This window comes from Lacerta agilis, chromosome 7, assembly GCF_009819535.1.
Source record: "Lacerta agilis isolate rLacAgi1 chromosome 7, rLacAgi1.pri, whole genome shotgun sequence".
Lineage (NCBI taxonomy): Eukaryota > Metazoa > Chordata > Lepidosauria > Squamata > Lacertidae > Lacerta > Lacerta agilis.
Window position 1 is genome coordinate 66,174,584 of NC_046318.1, and position 22,063 is coordinate 66,196,646.

The 22,063-nt window shown below is 37.7% G+C and overlaps 1 protein-coding gene and 1 long non-coding RNA gene across 3 annotated transcripts in view; one reads left to right on the forward strand and one right to left on the reverse strand.

Annotated features, from left to right (window-relative positions):
- Positions 1-22,063, forward strand: part of ZFPM2 (zinc finger protein, FOG family member 2) — a 333,910-nt gene that overhangs the window by 5,750 nt on the left and 306,097 nt on the right. Inside the window, exon 1 of one of the 2 annotated variants that reach the window (XM_033155735.1) lies at positions 5,673-5,776. The exons of the other annotated variant lie outside the window; for it this stretch is intronic. The gene's annotated coding sequence lies outside the window, so the exon portion shown is untranslated. Of the gene's footprint in view, positions 1-5,672; positions 5,777-22,063 lie in introns of those variants that run through there. 2 annotated transcript variants of the gene reach the window in all.
- LOC117050229 lies at positions 4,561-5,549 on the reverse strand. The gene is made up of 2 exons (XR_004427072.1): positions 5,493-5,549; positions 4,561-4,882 (listed from the first exon to the last, which is right to left on the reverse strand). It is a non-coding gene; the product is annotated as an uncharacterized LOC117050229 (long non-coding RNA).

A 22,063-nucleotide genomic window follows, 5' to 3' on the forward strand; every position in this document is an offset into this window, starting at 1 on the left:
ATAAGAAAGTTTTTTGGGGGGTTGTTTTGTTTTTAAATAAGATGCATCAAGTTTTCCAAACAATGGATCTGATTTTTCCCGTTAGTGGAGAAAGAATGTTTTAATATGTTTTTTTTTCAGACAGGTCTGATATCTGAATTAGTTTTGGGAAAGTAAACATAGCTATATTTTTAAAATAAAAAATGAATCTATCTGAGCAATGCTATTCCGTCATGAATAAATGAAGCTGGTATTAATTTCTTATTTGGATGATACACATTGGGATAACTCATTTGGATGAGTTCCAGGCTGAGGTTTTCATACGCGAAACTGAATTTGGCCTTCTGGAAAATGGACAATACATTTTAATCCAGTATAGGATGCCTTTAAACAAACAATTAACCTGCTTGGTCCCTGTCTTTTTAAAAAAACTTCAGTGATGCGGTGCTGAAATTAGATTCAGAAAAGGAATGAATTGGAGTCTATAGTCTTTAAACAGCTTCTTCTCCCTGGAAAGAAGCTTATTTTAGGAAAGAGATGCAATTAAATACACACACTTGAATGTGGAAATGTCATACCTGAAACAGAGACATGGGCTCTTTAAAGGTATTAGCATAAATCTAGCACATTTGTTTATTATGCTTCAAAATCAGTCACTGGTATCTCTGCCACAGGTAACAATTGACTTTTCAGGCTTCAAGTTAATAGCCTTGTCTCTTGCTTGTAAGGATCAATATTAGTATTAATTAATCACCATTATCAGTCCTAGGATCTGGTTCTATTTGTTGTTACATCAGCAAATATCAATATAGAAAGTAGACTCTCTGATCGTCATGGCAACTTCATCTCTTGGGTCAAAGAAAGTTTATCTTATCTGTGCATGGAGAGTGGCAAACTGTTTAGGGATCTAGTTTGAACTCTAAGAACATTGATTTAGTTTTTGTTTGTGAATAGAGGCTGAATTTCAATCACAAGGGATAGGAAAGATTTAAATATTAATGCCCAGAGGTATGTCCAAGAGGGTGTCATGCTATTACTGTCAGAGTGTCTTTCTGAGATGACACAAAGGGGGAAGGAGAGAGAATTGTGTCATTTGGATTATTTCAGGCACAGTAATATGTGCATTTGACAAACATGTCTAGAATGAAAGTGTGCTAATATCGTTGTTTTTATAGAGCAGTATTATTTTATCTTGAAAGTCTGATGTATAGAGGTGACAGTGTTGGTGGAGTAGGAAGGTGTTTTGTTAGGCACTGCCAGGTAGAATTCATTAAAAAAGAAAAAAAGGGAAGACGACAAATCAGTTTTCCTGATACTTGTGGAATAATGACAAGCAAACAGAAACTAGAAGCAATCTGAATAATATAGCCTAATCAGTTAGATGTACCCTTGGAGATTGCTGAACTGATAAAAGTATTTCATGAGCCTGTAAAAACAAAATATGAATTCCACTTTGTTGCTATTCACCTTAATAAAATATTGATGTATAGCTCTGTTGAAAATCTCTCCAGGGCATTGGTGTTCATATATACAGCACTTTGTTGAAATATTGACATACAAACACATCACTTTGTTGAGACGTACAGCTCAATCTTTAGGAAGCTCTGAACATCAGCCAGTCCTAATACTGTATGTGTAGTCTTGTTTAGAAATGCATGTAGAATTCCCACACTCATTTATCCTTCCTTGTGTGTTTCCTTCTGCAATAGCCTTGTTAAAAACATTGTTCAGGTTGAAGGTATAAGTAGTGTTGTTACTTGTAATAGCTCCTCATCCACAAAACCACCCATTTTGGGGCTAATGGATATATATAAAATATAACACCGATGGAAGTATGCATGGTGCTTATAAGTGGCAAATGACTCAGTTCTTGGTATTGACATCTTTTCATTGATTTCTTAGTTTTATCTAATGCCTTGAAAAGGTATTGCCATCGTGAGTTGGTAACAGCTGTGGATGGCTGTCACCAATTTAATACCCCTCCCCCCGTACTGAATTTAATCTGTTTAGGAGTAAACATACACTTTGCAACGCTCAGTTCTACCTACACGTTTCAACAAATTCATGAACTGTTATATAAAATTGATGCCGGGGGGGGGGGGGCATCCAGTAAAATATTTTCAGTCTTCTGTTCTAGTGGTGAACCCTCCAGCGTTGCGGCCGATACAACATTTGTATGTTGAGGAATAGGAAAGGAAAGGATATATTTCTTCAAGGTTAGGATTGTGTTACTGGTCATTAATATTTATTGTGTTACTTTGCAGTGTGCTTGAATATTTCTGATTACCCAGATGAGTGTCTCTCTCTTAAGGCTCTCAGAAAGTAATCACTGTATTAGGAAACAAAAACTTAAGAATACATACAATATAAAAACTCTTAACCTGATTCTTGTATTGCATTAGGAAGAAGCTTGGGCTCAAGCTTTAGCAAACCGTCAGAAGGACATTCAGTCACAATGAAGCAGTTACCGGTAGAGACCTTCTATTTGTCCTTGTCATTGAAACTTGATTGCATCTAAGATTGCATATAGGGAAAGAGGCATCCACTAGCCATACTAGGCCCAAGTTATTTAGAGCTTGGTAGAAAAATGAAAAGTGTGTACTTAATTGACTCCTGTGTTTCAAAATATCACTGAATAGTTTGTTTGCTTTTTTTACTTCATTTGTATTGTTCAGTAACCACAGACTCTATATTGGAACTTTTTATCTTGTATCCAATGTGGTTTCTTATTTTAACACAAAGAAATGTTACATTGATTATTATGTTTACATGGTAAATAAGTCATAACAAAATAAAAAATTAAAAAAATCCTTCCAGTAGCACCTTAGAGACCAACTAAGTTTGTTCTTGGTATGAGCTTTCATGTGCATGCACACTTCTTCAGATACTATGGTAAATAAGATTACCGGTAGTTATGGGTTATTCAGAATAGTACAGGTGTATAGCAGCAAGCGGTTTGGATTTCCCATCTGAAATTCTTCCTGCATGTTATGTGGAACAATTGCATTGATAAGTAATAGTAATAGTGTTTTTTCAGCCTGAAGTCTGTGTTTTAAGCTTTTGGAGGATATGATTAACTGATAATAAGTTGTGTCACAGGTTGTTTTGAGTTAGTATTAGTACTGCAAATACAGAAGAGGAGATAGAACAGTTAAAATATTTTATTCATATTCGACATTTGAAGTTTTCCCTCATATTATATCAGTTTATCCTAACTAAACACACACACAAAATTTCTTGTTAACAGTAATACTTAGATGCTTGCCTTTATTGGATTTGATACATTCGGTATGCACCTTTTGTGTCTTTGACTATATAGCTAGTTGAGTATAACTTCATGTGAAAGTAAGCATATGTGTTCATTTGGGAATGAACACTGAATCACCCAGAAAGTTAAAAAGCCGGTACTTAAAACAACTTGTTTGAATACAGTTCTACTATATACAGATTGTTTCCAGTGACAATATTCTACCTCAGTCTAGTTTATGTGCTTGCATCCTATTGTATAATGTGACGTATGTATGTGATAATAGGAATTCATTTTACTTACTAAACTTAATATTACCAATGAACTAACAAACATCATTCTTATATCTGATAAGTGTTAGAAGAGGAAAGGTTATTTAAAGATTGTTGTTTACAGTTAATGGATCAATTCAAAATATGTTTGTTTATGCTCTCCTAAACATATGACTACATTTGACCTTTTATTTGGTTTACTTTATTTATTTTGCTTTTCAGATTTAATTTTCACTTTATAATCCTCCATCTCTGAAATAGATCTTCTCTCTGAAACATCTTTAGGTTCTTACATCTTACAAATAGTATTTTCAGTGGTCTTCCAGAACTGGTCAGATGTTTTCGGGGCCTGGGCTTGTACTACAATGCTTATTGGTTCTAAAAAATATGAATCCAAAATTTAGTGATGGTGGCATTCTTGAAGCTTTTATTTTTCCAGCCTTCTGATTTTGTACTTTGAAATGGGAAAGAAATTAATATGCGTAATTTTACTTTAGAAAAGCAGTAATCCCAGTTGTTTTTAAATTGAAATACTTAAACTGGTTTTGAACCAGCAACCTAGTTGAACCAACAACCTTTTACTTTACTTAACATCAGACTCTTAGAGTGCAATTATTTGCATGGTATTTAGAAGTAAGCCCCACTGGGCTACATGGGGTTTACTTCCGGGTAAGTGTGTACAGTACAGGACTACTGCCCTAATTGTAGTAAAATTGGGCACAATCATTGCTCATGTCAGCATTCTGTTTCATGCACTGCAACAGTAATTATAAAGGTCAGAATTAATAATGAGAATATGTAGCACAAACCTTGATTTTGTAAATATATATACCGTATTTATTATTTTATTTAAGGTAACTTTTCATTATGTGTCGTATAGAGATATGGAGCACATTGAATAATAAATTTAGGAAGACTTTAGGCTTGTTGCTAAAGGAATCCACAATTGCAAGGGAGTATAATTAAAAATGTTTTGATATAGCAGAGAGGTAATTTTTAAAACCAGATTTCTAAAAATGCATGTGCACTGTTAGAAGAATGGACATCTTGGACAAACAAATGCATATTTTGCCATCAAGTTCTTTTAAGCTTCTGAAGTCAGGCCTACAACTGGGTCAGATGATAAGATGAGCACAACAGCAAAAACGAAGAGCACCTCTGATAAAAACTGATTGATTGATGTCTGGCTTCCCTACCATCGCAAGCAGTTGACAGTTAGTTTAGGATCAGATGATTTGGCTTTTGCGATAGATGATGGGGTCTGTTAGGGAAGTCTGAAGGACGTAAAGGTCGTTTTCTGTGTAGTGTCAGGGAATACTGGGTTCCCACAAGGTGGGGCATTGGATTACATTTTTCTTTATTTTGTGACTTAACTTTTCAAGGTCTGCTAAAATAAAACCATCAAAAAGAAAAGTTCAGAGAAATTTACAATACAGTACTATGCTGATACCAAACCCTACATATATTAAAATAGAAACATCGTCACCCCACCCCACCCATTTCTCTCCCCTCCCCTTTTCTTCCTAATGTCTCAACAACCAAAACTGATTTGTAAAAAATGTTACATGGAAAAAATACGAGAGAGACATTGCACACACCTTTGTAAATCAAGAAAATATTTAATAAAAAAATGGAAAAAATACAGTACTTTGCATGTCTACTCAGAATTAAGTTTCATTGAATTCAATGGGACTTACTTTCAGGTAACTGCGTATTGCATGCCCGAATTGTAATCATAGAATCTGTACTTGCATAATAAAGATAAATTCAAACCAGATATTCCCCAAGAATATTATAGAGTGACCCTTAGCTTTCGACAGATTCACAAATGATTGGCCTGAGCATTTAAAAAAAAAAATCTAAGTTGTGTTTAACTGTTATATTTTACAAATTCCAAACACACACACCAAATATACTTAACAATTGGCTATTATTATTAAGGTACAGTACAGCTTTTATACCAATGTTAAGGCTGCAATCCTTAACTCACTTACTAGAAAATAAATCTCACCGAGACATATTTATATTCAAGGACAACAAATTGAAGAACTTACTAGAACATAATGCTGTTCAGCCAAAAAGATATTCAGGACAGTTACAAAAAATTTGCTGCAACTGTCATAGAACTGGAAAGTAGACAGCTGGGATTTGAATTTAGATTTTGGACAGTTTTATACTCAGTGGAAATCCATTATGATGTATCTCTTTACTCTGAGTTTCAAGGGTCAAATCTCCAAAGGACAGTTGAGTTTTAGCTAATGCTGTTGGCTTAATATCGGTAAGATGATTTTTTTCAAGGTGTTGTATTGCTGATAATATTGAATGCAGTCTGAAACAGCCTGTAGATTAATTTGGATGGCAGCAGTGTATGTTCTTAGTGATTTGTTGCACCTCACAAAACAAAGCTTTCTTAATGTCTAAACTACAGGATAAATTTATTTTTAAAAGCTGGTTTTAAGCAAATTCTTACAATTACTGTTATCCATATGGCTCCTTTCCAATGATGTGCACTTCCATAATCAGAAACATGAAATTCAGGTCTGTAAGAATATGACACAGCAGATTTTAGGAAAGCCCCCACCCTTCAATAATACAAGATTGTATTTATTGTGTCAGATACTTTGTAAACAGTATGAATAATCTATTTAGTATTTAGGTTTCAATGTCTGACTGTAAAATTTGTTTATTACTTCTGCACTATAAGTTTTTGGCCACAAGCAACTGTTATATGTTTGCAACGTAAATGATATTTGACAAAGGTATGTGCTTTTATTTGATAAAACTATATTCCATGCTGTAAGATGAAGTAAAATACACTAATATCATTTTTGTAGGTAGCTTCACTTTTAGTTATATACTAGCTCCTCATCTTATTCAACTCATTTAATAGATTTTCACACTTCTCTCTGCCTCTCACAAGTCTTTCGTTTGGTGGATTTTTTTTAAATGTAAGTAAGAAAAATAGCTTGATAACTCAGTCTGTTCTAGAGTGCCACACCTCTTATTAGGTAATTGAGAACCATCTAATTATACCCAGAAGAAAATCAGGAGTGATGAATCAAAGAAAGAAAAGAAAAAGTAATGTAGCCAAAATTATCAGGATCAGCTATATTTATAAATGGAAAGTAACAATCAGCTACTTAGATGAACTAGACTGTGTAATTTTATGATTAGCCCTGCAGTGTAGAAAATCTCATTTAAGTGGGAGTATTTGTTGGGGATGTTCTGGCTGGAGTGATTAGCAGTAACAGAAAATGTTACTGGTAAGGAAAAAAGAACACTGAAGCTCAAGTTTGAAAAGCATATTTAGCACACACATTCACAGTATGGCAGACATGTAAAACATTCTTTTTCTAGCTAGGAAATTCTGTTTATCCAGTAGTGGTCAGCTATTGGCAGATTACTTTTAGAAGTTATAGGAGCAAAAAGAGAGAGGAAAATATTGCACTGAATATATCTGTGCTGTTTCATAATAGCGTAACTCTACTAAAGTAAATGGCATTATTATATAATAATAAAATACTACTACTACTAATAATAATTTATTATTTATATCCCGCCCATCTGGCTGGGTTTCCCCAGCCACTCTGGGCAGCTTCCAACCGAACATTAAAATGCATTGGTTACTTACAGATAGTTCTTAAATATGTTTTTTCAGTATTATTCTTCACTGAGTTCAGTGAGACTGAATTCCTCATAAGATTCATCTAGCTTGTTTGTGTACCAGTTGGTCACAAATATTTGGTGTAAACAATAATTTTAAAATGTTTTTCCTAGGACTTTGTTTTTCAGATGCTATTTTTGTGAGGAAGCTTTTTAATAGTACCTTGAAAATAACTTTGAAAATAACTTTCAGGATAAATATTTTTAGCATTTGAAGACTTCTGTCTAGTCTGCGGTTTTTACAACAAAACTTTATCTTACAGATAACACACACACACACACATATATAATTCCCCATTTTAACCATTATTTTAATATTGAAACCCCCATTTCTAATTATTTAGTTCAGATTCTAACCTATAGAAACTAAAGTCATGTAGCCATTCACTGAAATCACAGTTGCCTTTCTGATTTATTTATGCAAGAAACACAAAAGGGAATTGGAGAAAATATAAAATGTTAACATATTAAACAACCATTTTAGACATATAGGAGTAGTAGGAAGTGCTGCAGTTTCCTTTTTAGAGTACCTTGAGTACCTAGGTTCAGATATAAGCGAGAGAGGGTGATGATGCTTAATTGCTGGGACCATCTTTCAAGACATGGGTAAAAATCAATTTTAAGTGGTGCATGAACGTTTGAGAACTCTGTATGTGGCCCCAGTTGATATACTGAAGTTAATAAGTTAAAGCCCAGAAAGAAATCTAGACATCTACTTTATCCACACTGTAGTACTTTCACACTTTCATGGTAAAGGATTCAATACAGTTTAAATTCTAAGAAAACATCCTTTCAGTGTGCAGTAAAATAGCCTGCCTATAGCAAACAACTTTATTTACTTTTTTTTTGGCTAAAAGTTCTGTAGAAGTCCTTCACCGAAGATTAGGATCTTTATTTTATAATCATAAGTAGATGGATGCTGCTTTCTACAGAGGTAGCTCTGTAGTTTCAACATGTGTGTTGCCTGTTTTATTAACCTCCTACTAGCAGTATAGAGTTTTGTCTTGCAAATATGCTCTGTGTCTTAGATTTCAATGTCATGCTAATATAGGCACCATGTTGCAGAAAGAAGCTTATCTATCCTATGCTGTTATCCTAAGTTCTGAATTCTGAGCTGCTTCCTGCACCAGAAACAGTTCATCTTTCATATCAGATGTTTTACATTCTGAATGATTTTAAGAATGCCGTCAGCTTTTTTAATCCAGACTTCTATCCAGATTTTTCTGTTGTTTTTTAAATTGGCCCATCACCAAATGCACTGCCCTTATTATCATCTTATTAAGAATACTGTATCCTTGAATTACTTCCAATATTTTATTTTTAATATAATTGCCTTATAATATACGCTATCATTAATCCTGGGGCAAGTTGTAGAGCGGTTGTGGCAAGGCAGCTAGAGGCATTATTGGATTACATGGATTATCTAGAGTCATTTTCATCTGGGTTCAGATCTGGCTTTAGGACCAAGATGGCCTTGGTCGCACTGATGGATCACCTTTATCAAGGGGTATGTGACCTTGTTTTCTGACTATGGTCCCAATATATTGCTACTGTTGTTAATTGCCATGTGTATGACAAAGCTCTGTATTCTTGCTTGCTTCTTCCTTTGGAAGGAAGGGCAAAGTAGAAAATGAAGGAAGGAATAAAATATTTCTATTTGTAGCCTGTGCTATTCTGAATGCACGAGCTAGGTAACATCAGTATGACATCAGATGATTGACCAGAGCATGGTACAGCCCACATGTCAGACTTGGCTAATGGAGGAGATAAACAAAATAAAAAATAAAAATTCCTTCCAGTAGCACCTTAGAGACCAACTAAGTTTGCTCTTGGTATGAGATTTCGTGTGCATGCACACTTCTTCAGATACACTTCATATATAGTGAGAGGGTGGGGAGGGGTATTACTCAGAAGGGTGGTGGGAATGGGTGATTGACTGATAAGTGAGGTAAACCTGTTAACAACTGCAATTGGTCTTACAGGAAAAAGCAAGGGGTGAGATGGCTAATGAGATGGCTATAATGAGATAAGAACCCAATGTCTCTATTCAGACCAGGTCTCTCCATGGTTTTAAGTTTGGTAATATGTTGCAATTCAGCAACTTCTTTTTACAGTCTATTTCTGAAATTACTTTGTAATAAGACAGCTACTTTGAGATCTTGTATAGAATGTCCTGGGAGATTGAAGTGTTTTACTGGTTTCTCTGTCTTGTGATTCCTGATGTCAGATTTGTGTCCATTATCCTTTGGCGTAGGGTTTGGCCTGTTTGTCCAATATAGAGAGCTGAAGGGCACTGTTGGCATTTGATAGCATACACAATGTTAGAAGATGAGCAATTAAATAGTCCTGAGATGGTATGTTTGATGTTGTTGGGGCCAGTAATGGTGTTGTCCGGGTGTATGTGACAGCAAAGTCGGCATCTGGGTTTATTGCAGGCTCTGGTACCAGTGTCCATGTTAAGTCTGGTTGTTGTATTATTGTGGGTGAGGAGTTGTTTAATATTGGATAAAGTTCTTGCCTGCCAGTTGGATGTAGTTTCCCACCCCTGACCTGGAGTAAATGCAAATATTGGGTTTTAGAAAAGCTCAAGAAGTAACAAGAATACAAGACAACAATCATGCAGCACCAATGTTATTGCAAAAGTGGGGCAGAATACAGAGAGTTGCATGTCTGTTAGTAATGCAGTAGTGTTTTGTACACACCTGTACACATTATAGTACAGGTGTTCTATAACTCTGGTGGCATTATTTTCTATTTGAACCAATACAATGTTACTTCTTTGCCATCTTGGTTGCTATATTACTGTAATTATTGGGTTAATTAGCAGGATTGCAATTCACTATTTATAATGAAAAATTGCGGGGGGGGGTTATCCAGAGTGGGGTTATGCAGAGGTTTGGAGTACATTATTGGCAATATGCCGATGACACTCAGCTCTACTTCTCATTTACATCTGCAGGTGAGGCAGTGGAAGTGGTGGACTGGTGTCTTGCCTTGATAATGGACTGGGTGAGAGCCAACAAACTGAAGCTCAATCCAGATAAGACTAAGGCACTGTTAGTGGGTGGTTCCCTAGACCAGATGACTGGGAGATTGCCTGCTTTTGGTGGGGTTACACTTCCTCTGGAGGAACGGGTGCGTAGCTTGGGGGTACTCCTGGATCCTTTGATGCTCAGGTGGCCTCAGTGGTGTGGAGTGCCTTCTATCAGCTTTGGTTGGTGGCCCAGCTGCGCCTTTTTCTAGACAGGGATAGCCTAACTACTGTTGTCTATGCTCTAGTAACCTCCAGGTTAGATTACTGCAATGAATTATACGTAGGGCTGCCTCTGAAGACTTCAGCTAGTGCAGAATTCAACAAACAGGTTGCTCACCAGGGCAAGTTGGTATGAGCATATTACAATGATGCTGGCCTGAATGCACTGGCTGGCAATTAGTTTTGAGGCCCAATTCAAAGTGCTTGTTTTGACCTATGAAACCTTAAATGGCTCAAGACCGCAATCCCTCAAGGACCACTTATTTCCAAATGAATCTACCCAGACCCTGAGATCATCTTCTGAGGCCCTTCTTTGTGTGCCTCTTCCACAAGATGTCTGGAGAGTGACAACGCGAGAAACGCCCTTTTCTTCAGTGGCTCCCCATTCTGCAGTGGCTCCCTTTGCTATACACCATTAGGTGCCAGGCAAAAGCATTCCTTTTTAACCAGGCCTTTGGCTGATGGGCATCCAATGCCCTTTTAAAATGTGTTGGGGGGTTTAATTGGGTTGGTTTTGTCTTTATTATGTATTTTGTATATTTATACTGTGATTTTATGTTGTAATTGCCCTGAGACCTGCATGTATACAAATTTAATAAATAGTGGTCTAAACCACTGAGCCTTGGGCTTGCTGATCAAAATTTGAATTCGATTCGAATCCCTGCGACGGGGTGAGCTCCTGTTGCTCAGTCCCAGCTCCTGCCAACCTAGCAGTTTGAAAGCATGCCCCCCCCCAAAGTGCAAGTAGATGCTCTGGCGGGAAGGTAAACGGCGTTTCCGTGCGCTGCTCTGGTATCAGTGTTCCATTGTGCCAGAAGCGGCTTAGTCATGCTGGCCACATGACCCGGAAAAACTGTCTGCAGAGCGGACAAATGGCGGCTCCCTCGGCCTGTAAAGCGAGATGAGCACCACAACCCCAGAGGCATTCACGATTGGACTTAACTGTAAGAGGTCCCTTTACCTTTACCTAATAATTAAAAAATGGAGGGATGGGGTTGGTTCTACAATTTAGAGTTAGAACATCATTCCGTACATTTGAAACTTGAAGGGGTAAGTATGTTTGAGGGTGCTGCATGCTGGATTAGGAGTAGAAAACAAGAAACAAGCTATTTTGAATGAATTAAATATTTGATGAAACATTCTGGCATGTTGACAGATGCTGTGTTTTCTCCCCATAGACTTTGCTGGAATGGATTTTCAATAAAATATTTCTCCATTTGCACTATGCTTTTTTGCAAATGGTTTGTTTGGGAATGTCCAAGTGCATTTCTGTGATTTTCTCTAACAGTGGTGTACACTTCTATTTTTTGTTCCTGGAGCATTTCTGTGGCCAGGGTTAGCTATTGGATTCCATAAGGGTGTTCCACACACATGCTTAGTACAAATCTGTTGTGAAAGAAGGCTAAGTGAGGGAATTAAATGTTGGGTGAAGTGAGAATGAACGACAGGCGGAGACGGTCAAATGGAAAATGGCAAAATGTGTGGGGGACAGAAATGGAAGGGGAGTGGGCAGGGGTTGGAAGGAAATAAAATACATGAAAGTGTATATGTTTGTGTATATGTGCAGGTATACACTATATGAATTATAGGGCAGCAATTGTAGTCCTATGTAAATAAGGGTAAGTCAAATTGCATCTCACCATTATAACAAGAAATTAGGAAAGTGTAGTAGATTCTAGGACTTGTAGTTAGAAAAAGGTTCAGTGATTTGAAACTTAGTATAGGAGAAGTAAGTTATTGCGTGGGCCATGCTGAATTTGGGGTAGAAAGAAAAATAAACTGTTTATTTTAAATGAATTAAATAGGTGGGGAAGGGAAAATATAAAAAGTCTGGGCACAGATGTATGTTATCTGTTCACTGGAATATACAAATGGTGTCTGTACCACTGAAGCTATCATGCAATGCAAGCTACCATTCCATGTTACAAGTAGCTAACTGGCAGCCAATACCATCTGCATAGAACGTTAAGTGTTATTCATCACTCCTTCTGTATATCTCCTTCATAGGGTTTTTGTTTGTTTTGTAATCATGAAACAACAAAAATGTACCGTGTGCTGCTATTTCCTCATAGTGCAGAATGAGCAGAAAAGCTGAGAAAGAGAGAAAAAGAGTTTAATACTTTTTGAATTTGTTGTATTGGAATGATTCAAGCTTTAGGTTACAACTGAATTTCATTTTAACTGTATGCAAACAAATGTAAGGATTTTCGGGATGAGAAATTTGTGAGGAAGATAGGTAGGTTTTCAGATATACTCTGATCTGAAAACCTACCTTTCGATGATTCATTTAGCAATTGCACTCTGCACATGTTCATATTACAGTGGTGCCTCTAGTTATAAACTTAATTCATTCCGGAGGTCCATTCTTAACCTGAAACTGTTCTTAACTAGAGGCGTGCTTTTGCTAAGGTGGCCTCTTGCTGCTGCGTTTGTAACTCGAGGTACCACTGTATAGAGCTGGCACGGATAATGATTGCCACCATGATGCTCTGAATATGGAGTGTACAATAACGTGCTACCTCTGTGCATGACATTGTGCTGTCTCTAGGATAACTTTAATGTCTGTCTTGCCCATTCTTTCGCTTAATTGACTAGAAGGAAATATGCTTTATTTATGGCAGCAGCGTTCATGCAATTTTGGAGCTTGAATGAACATGGAAAGCGCTTAACACAACATATGAAACTAAAAGCTTTTTTTGTTGTTAATTGAATTTATTAGTTTGATTACATACTTCTGACCATCAGTGGTGTGGGTGAGCTGCTCACCTGACCACTGGCTGGCTGGGTCACTTTAGCATACCAAGACAAAAAGGGTGTTTGGTGGCAAAGTTGGTATGTTCAGGGGTGTAGCAAGGTAAATTGGTACCTGGGGGCGAAATTTTTTTTTGTCACACCCCCCCCCCAAGGCATGGGAAGGTCAGGTGGTACCTGGTATGGAAAATTTCTTGCCAACCCCCCAATTGATTCCCCCCCCCGCAAAAATGGTTTTACATTATTTCATATTTTCTTACAAAGGAATAATAACAAGTAATAATAATAATAATAATAATAATAATAAACTTTTATTTATATCCCACCCTCCCCGGCCAAAGTCGGGCTCAGGTTGGTTAACATCAGATACATAACATTGGTATAAAATCAAACAATAATTAAATTACCTCCTAAAAACATCTCAAAATCAAATTAAAGTCTAATTAGATGGCTTTCCACAGGGTTAGTGTTGGGAACAGTAAGTGCTCCACTGAACTGAAATTTCAGCCTTCATGACATAGGAAAACAGCCAAGTGAACAGCTATTTTGGTGGTGGAGGGTCAAGATATTAACCGATATGCATGAAATTTTACATATAGCTATATAATCCCTAGTATAGTAAGATAAGACCTTCAGAGCAGGCATTTAAAAATAAATAAATAAAAATTTCAAAAAAAAATCCTTCATAATTTGTCGCCCCCTCCATTATGGAACCCGGGGCGGCCCCGCCCCCCCTTTGCTACGCCCCTGGGTATGTTGCATATGTTCTGGCAGAGTCAGAGTCAACCAAGTACTCTTGCTGGATAGAGCATTTGCCTCATGCCACTCCTTCTGTTTCAGCCAGATGGAGGTCAGGTGAGCGGCTTAACTGTCCCACAGTGTCTGCTGCTGCCTCTGAGTGTGACACTGATGATATTATCTTACCATTTATGATATTTTATCATATGTATGGACCCTTGGGAAAAACTGTAGTGGTCCTTGCTACTTTCAGTACTCACAGCTAATGAGGGGAATATATAGCCCACATTTCCGCCCATATTGCACTAATTTGCAAGCCCAGTATCAGCAGGTGGCATGCCTGGGCCACTGCCAGGGACTCCTTGCTGCCTTGGATACCACTTTGGTGTTATTGCTGTGGGGATGGAGGGCAGTCACAGTGGTGACTAATTGTGCTAATCGGAGAAGCGGCTCCAGCAGTAGGTCTACCCCTGCAGCAGATAGACTGGGCAATTCCCAACTGTGTATCCCTTTTGTTTTAGAAATCCAACATCATTCTTTTATATGTCATTGGGGCCTACCGAAGTTTAAACAACAAATCTGCCATATCCAGGTAAGTAAGTAGAACTAATCACTTCATACTTTTTCCATGGGATATTATGCATAACAGGGAGTTTTATAATGAAATCACTATAGCATAAGAGCCTTTCCAAACAACAAAACTGATTACAGGAATAAAAGCATTTCCCTCCAAGTGCTGCATATGTTGCCGATCCCCCCACCAACATTAAATCTGCAATATTTTGTTGCTGGGATGCAGCAATCTGTTCATTACCATGGATGAGTTATGTGAAGAAAGTAGGACCATGATTCTTGCAATAAGCCATGGATAGTGTGTGCAATGGCTTTGCTTTCAGCAACACCATTGGTCCTCTAATGCCCTTGCCAGCTTGTGAATTTTAATAGGGGATGAATGCCCTTCCACCATACCACTCAAGTGGGAATACATGTTAAGTCATTTAATTTCTTTAGAGGCCAGACACTTCTCACTGCTAGTTCAGGACTGCATTTTTATCCCTTTTAAACAGAAAAAGTGTTGAAAAACCTATCCCTTACTTTACACTGCAAGGCAACTCCCCCCCCCCCCATGCATTACATAAGAATGGGATATTATTCCATTGTGAGTGGCTCTGGGCTAGTGTTAGTATACTGAAGAGTAAAAGATTCATTATGTTGCTGTCTGGAAAGGCCCTAAGCTCAATAACTTTCACTATGCCCATAGAGGCAACATGTACATTATGTCAATCACAACCAAGTGAAATATGGTCATTAGATGTGGCCTTCTGGCCATTGGCTTTAAACAGGTTGCCTACCTTTGGAATAATGAGTTGAAAGCTTTTAAAAAGGCTTAAAACTCTCCTGTGCTGTATGTTATTTCTGTTTTGGGAGGGACCAAAAATTAATGCTGAAAAATATAAGTGATGTTTACTACCATTAATGCTGAAAAATATAAGTGATGTTTACTACCAGTTTTGAAGTTATTACATTTAATTCCCCCCCACTGCTATGACAGAAAGTAAAAAGTTATGTAAATGTCATCACCAGCAAAATACTTTTGACACCTTAATTTTAAACTACAGTATTTTGTTTTGTACTGTACTTTGTTTTGACAGTACTTCAGCAAGTAGGTTCTGAAATCCATGCTGTTTTGACTCATTGATGAGGGGTTTGGTCTGTGTAAATGTAATGAACTTCTGTGATCAGCAGTTTTAATACATTTGTTGGAAAGAATTTAGGAGTGCATGTTCAGATCATTTATGAACAAAACATATATAATTTTTTTGCAAGTGCACATACGGTATGTCAAAATGGTTACTTTGTATCCTAGTGTAGGTTTTTCACCATTATGTGTTCTAAGTGCTGGCCACATCACTATTGTATATGGTGTCAGGTTGTTGCTTGTTCTGTGCTCATACGTTTCCTCTGCCCCTAGTTATCAGGAGAGGCTTTTGAGGGGCTGTAGCATGGAGGAAGTGTCTGGAAAGGCATGTTGCGTAAGCAGATTTCTGGACAGAAAGCCTTTATTTGCAAATTTATCTGTAATTGCAAATGTGCTATTTTTCTTCAGAATGTAGAGCCCATGGATATTTGTTGTATTCCTGTCTGTCATTGTCATCCTGTGATGTGATGGAAGTCAACAGGTAGTATCAGGAAGGGCAATATAGACAGGCAATTCGAAGTTCTATCTATGCTTATAGGCCAGGTCAGTCACACTGACCGCTCAGTGTTGGACATAACCAGTCTTCCACTTTGGTGTGAGTGTGGGAATGTGTATGATCTATCATAGCGAAAACTGACCATTAAGCTCCAAGAAACAATGGTGTATGTTGTTAAGGTGCCTTTGAAATCATTTTGCTTTACCTTAGATGGCCTTTCAGTGTCTGTTTGAATTTATTTCCTTATTAATAAACAAAGGCCTAATTGTTTGAGCTTCATGAAGTCAAGTTCCAGCAGAATGAGAGGAGGCAGAAAACACCTGGTGTGTTTTTGACATTTAATTTATTTCAAAATTAACAAAAAAAAGTGAAAGGAGAAAATTGGAAGAAGGACAAAGAGGGAAAACAACTTAAATTAATTCTACCCAATACTCCAAACTAGAACTCTGTACACAATAACATATTCAAGCAATATAGTTAAAACAAGAAAATACAACTGTCAGGCAGGCATCCTAAACTAACAATATTCCTATGTCCATTTATAGGAATGTGTAAGCAACATTGTATTCAGTAGTCTAGAATTGTGCTGCTATTGTTTTATAAAGAACAGCCTTGTGGCACCTTAAAGACTAATAAATTTATTATGGCATAGGCTTCTGTAGACTAGTGTGAAGTCGAGACTAGAATGAAATGGGCTATTCAAGAAAAGCGTATATCATAATAAATTAGTTAAGTCTTTTAAGGTGTCACAAGACTAACCCAGCAATCCTTTGGCTAACTTGTTTTATGAAAATCTGTTTTGCTGTTTTCTTACTTTAAAAAAACTGCTATGGGTACCACTTACCAGAAAGTGCAGCTAATAAATACCTGAACAAAAATAAATAAATAAATAAATAAATGCAACAGCGTACCATTTGCTGCAGCACATATTCTCCAGATATGTGGAACTAGGGATCATGGAAAAGACTCAGACTAGAATTCAGAGGGTTAAAGCACAGTACTGTTCCATGAGCAGTGAGTTGTTGTGTCTCTGAATCCCAGACATACTTTATTAGGGCAATCCAGCTGGTTTGCTATTTCTATCTCCTCATTATCAACACGCTTATGGTATGGCCTCTTCCCCCTCACTTTCAGTGCCAAGAATTTGGCAGAGACACCAAGCAAGGAGGTCAGAGACTGACTGGGGGAGATGAAGCTGAAAGTGCAACAGAGAGAACTCAGTGGTTAGCAAAACATAGGAAGGTTTGTTTTTATCGTGGGGAGGCTACCACTGTATGGCTCCATTGGCAAACAGTAATTACAGCTCTGTGTAATTAATTACTGAACGACTGATACATTGGGCTTCATTCTCCTGATACTTTATGCTGGTGTTAAGATGAGGTGACTACATTGATGTCAACAGAGTTAATACCTATGGTAAAAGATGGGAGAGTGTTGCCTTTAATTTCTCCTAACATGTTATATCATTTTCAGTTTTTAATGTGGATATTTAGAAAAGTGTGTCTTGTTAAAACTTATAGACAAACTGCATATTAGAAGCTTTATGGTATTTATTGGATTTGACTCTGCTTGACAGAAAGGAAACAGATTCAGAAGAAGGAAATTAATGAGAGAAAATACTCTTCTCACATTTCCCATAGTTCTCATTTCAAAATGCATTTATGACACATATCCTGTGTGCTGGTCTAAGGGTAATCCAAGAGGCGAGGTCTGGGTCTGGTTCAAAGTCTAAGGAGTCAACGAGGGGTCAGTCTGATGAAGCTGAGACAGGGTAGGAAACTAGGCGACGGCAGGAACAGGAACACGGGCAGGATCTGGCAGGCAGCAATGTTGCTCCCACAGCCCAGAGTGAGATCTGACTGCCCTTTTATCTATGCCGAGGTAATGGCCGGTCCCGATCCCCCGATGACTCACCACCCTGCCTCGCCTGGAGGCGAGCACTCCTGCGAGTACTCAGGTCCCTCCTTCTCTCAGCCCTTAGTCTCTGCAGCTCAGGAGACACGGGTGGGGGGTTTACTAGACCCAGGGGCCTCCTCAGCCTCTGATGGCCCAGCTGACTGCAATGAGGTATCCTCAGCACCTGGAGCCAGGATAGGCTCAGGCCCCTGACTCGGCCCAGCTGCTGCTTGTTGCAGGGGAACCTAAGCAGACTGAGGCCGTTCAGGATCAGGCCCCAGACTAGGTTCAGCTGATGCCTGCAGCAGACGATCCGACGTGGACTGAGCCTCCTCCAGTTCTCAGTCTGAGCCCGAGTCCCAAGCCATCACACCCTGCATTTTTTGGCATTTGGTTCTGGCAGTGATGGTTGTGCCTATTGTACAGTATTTACTGTTAAACAGGAAGTTGCATTCCATATCCTTGTGTCTGTAAAAGAGGGGAGATAGACATAAGCTTTCATTTTCTAAAAATGGGGCAAACAGTTTCAGTTCTTTTGCAGTACTGTAGGATATATCTTTGTTTTTTAAAAGTATATGTATATCCTCCCCCAGAGCTATTGAACAAAACAAAATCCCCACTTCTGTCCTCCATGAGTGACAGCTCCCCACCCTGCTTTCATATAATTGTTTTTTCCCCTTCTGTCATGTTAGTGGCTAATTACTATTGGGTGCCATCCAGATCCATTAAAATTAATGGGAATTTTGCCACTGACTCATCAGTTGGCAGTTATGAACGTGTAGCACTTCTTAAATATAAAAAGAATTATTTATTATATTAAGGAATTGGGTACTGAGTACCAAATTTCCCACTAAGTTGATTATTTTTTCATTCATATAGTACTATCAGTGTTCATGACACTTTACACACTGTAGGAAGACAGGTCTCTGCCCCTAGATGCTTACAGTCTAAAATTTAATACATGGAAATCAACAGATAAAGGGTAGGGAATTGGAAGAAGGGGGTAAACATAGAAGTATTCTAGGCTAAGTTACAGGCAGAGCATGAGAACGAGGGGGATGTGCCAAAAGGTTAATCAAAAAAGTTGAGACAACAAGGCATCTCTTCTTTCACTTCTCAAATAATATACCTGTGGACAGATTTTCTGTGTGCCTCTGCATTAACAATACTCAGCATGTAGTGATTTACCACTGGACCTAATGATAAAGATATAAAATGGGTATAGTTTTACCAGATAGTGTAGAAATGATGACTCATTTCTTAACCACCTCATTGTTGGACATCAGTCATAAGTTGAAGAAGATCACCTTGCCTTCTTTAGATACAGGCAACTTTTTCAGTGCATTTGAGGCATGTGTGACTGCTGGTGCGCACACTGTTTTTGGCCCCGGAAGGGTGTGGAACAGGGCAAGGTTACGCGTGCCCCACCGATGCACAGGGTGCCTCAGAACGCAACTCCCACGCAAATGGAGAGTTGCCTGTAATTGGCGCATGAGAGTATGGAATATGAGATATCCAGTTCAACTTACAAGTGTGAACAGAGTTAGATAGGGAAGACAGCACTGTAATTTATTTACAAATAGGAGCATGTTCATTCATTATTGGAATAAGGTTCATGATGCAGTTCAGCCCCATTCCATATTGTGAATTATATAATTTTTCAAATGGGTATTTGAGTAACATGATTGCAGCTAATACAGTATTTTTTTAAGATATATATTTTTTTAAGGCCATTCAAATTGTTTAGTATTGTGTGGGGTACTATTTTGCAACATTGTAGTCTGTTTAAGTTGTAAGTTTTTTAAATATTGGTTTTCTTACTGTTATCAGATAAAGCTGAATATAGACCATTGTTTATATGCGTTATATAATAATTTAAATATAAACATACTCAACGAAGTTCAGGGCTTTTCTGCAGTGGCCCCCAATTTGTGGAATGGTGGGACATGCTTGATAGTATGAACAGTGCGATGGAAGTATAAGTATAAGACAGTGTTCTCTAAAGGTTTTCAACTTCCACAGCTCTAGATGAGTCTGGGAATAGGCTTGTTGCAGAGTATCTGAAAAATATTAAATGCTTTACTGAGTTTACTTGTTCACAAACAAGTAAATACATGCAGAAAGTAAAAGGGGAACAAAACATTTCTTTAAAAATGATAAATTAATAAAAATATTTTGCTGGAAGAATGGAAAAGCAGAGATGAAATTCTTCTCACTGGGGTCTCTGGTTGCTTCCAGAGCTGAACACCATGAGCACATAAGCATCATGCAGATAATAGACAAAAGAAAATGAAACACTTCTCTCTGGGCTGGGATTAGAAGAACCAGAAACCTTTAGCAAATAAAGAAGTGTGTGTGTGTTTACAATAAGTTTTTGTCTTTGAAAACAGGAGATGCTGTGCCTATAAAAGCTGATGTTCCTTTTCCATTCTTAACTTCAGTGCTACTGCTTATAGCTGTTATTTATATACCATTCTCGGTAAACTCATGACACTTCTGCCCTTTCACAACAGACACCTAACAATGGAACAGCTTCAATTAAGAAGCAGAACATCAGCCTCTGGCATCTTATTCTGTTGTTCCATCTTTTTTGCTAGAGAGAATTCATTTGTTTCTTAATTAAGAAAAACACCAATAGCATGAAAAATCTGCTTATGGTACCTGAATGGTAATTAGGTGAAAGGTAAAAAAGAAAACACACATGCATTCCAGTACCAGCCAAAATGAACTTGAGCTGATAAAAATGAACTAAACTAGCCTTGCATAAATCGAGACTGAGAGGAGTGTACAGTCATTATGGCTAAGACAATATGCAAACTATCTTCAAAGAAATCAAATTGCTAGAGTGTTTTCATTTGCATGTATTAACTATTAACATAATGAGGAGAAGTGACATTGGACCCGGATTGTGTGTCTGTTCGAATTGATAACTCGGCTGCATCTGCAAACAGGCACCCAAAAATCATGCTAGTAGTCAGATCGGTGTTGAACTCTGAAGTGTGTCTTGGAGCCCTGAACAAACCTGATGGAGTGATGAATGCAAGGCATCCTTTTTGACAATGATTTTGCAGCAGAGTCACTAGCTTCATGCCTTAAAGGCACAGATATCAGTTGTGAACTTCTTCGTAATGTGTATGGTCATTCATAAAGGGAAAAGGTTAGTATCTGTTTCAGTATAAATAAATAGATCCTGCTTCCTGCATTTTATTAGGTAGGCCTTTAATTTATTCTTTGAGAGCCAGTGTTCTGGAAGTTTTATTTTTATGTGGAAGATCAAGGTTTAGATTTTACCCCGCTATGAACTCATTACAACCGTTGTGGGAAAATTACGGTACATCTGCCACTGTCTATTCTCCATCAATAATATGAGAATGTTTGTTTGTTTGTTTATGTATTTGTAATCTGCCTTTCTATGACAAATCTTTTTTAAAAATCACAAAACAATATAGAATCGTAACATTAAAACATTAATGAAACAACAGCAGTAAAACACCATAAAAACCACATATGGCAGGGTTTAAATAAAAAAATACTTGCTGAAACAAAGCTGTTTGTTCCATAATTTTGATATCACAAATTAAAAGACACTTTTGTCTGTCACTACCACCTGTACGTCTCCTGGTGAGGAGACATGAAGTCAAATAAAAGAGAGTAGTACAGTACATGAGATACCTTGTCACCAGGCTTTTTAGGACTTTAAAGGCTATAGTCAGTGCCTTGAATTGGTCACCAGTAAAGCTATAAATTTTTTTGGAATAATGTGACTGACCAGCTAAGCCCAGACATCATCTTTCCATGGCATTTGAACCAATTTAAGCACCTAAACTTTCTTCATAGACAGCCCCTCACAGAATCATGGAATCATAGAGTTGGAAGGTACCCTTAGTTCAACCCCCTGCAATGCTGGCCATTAATCTATGATGAAAGTGAATAGAGTGTGAACAACTGAGGTTAGATCTGATTTCTCCAGGTAAGGAAGAAGCTGGCAAAGCATACTGAATTGGTAAAGTACAGTGGTACCCCGCTAGACGAATGCCTCGCAAGACGAAAAACTCGCTAGACGAACGCA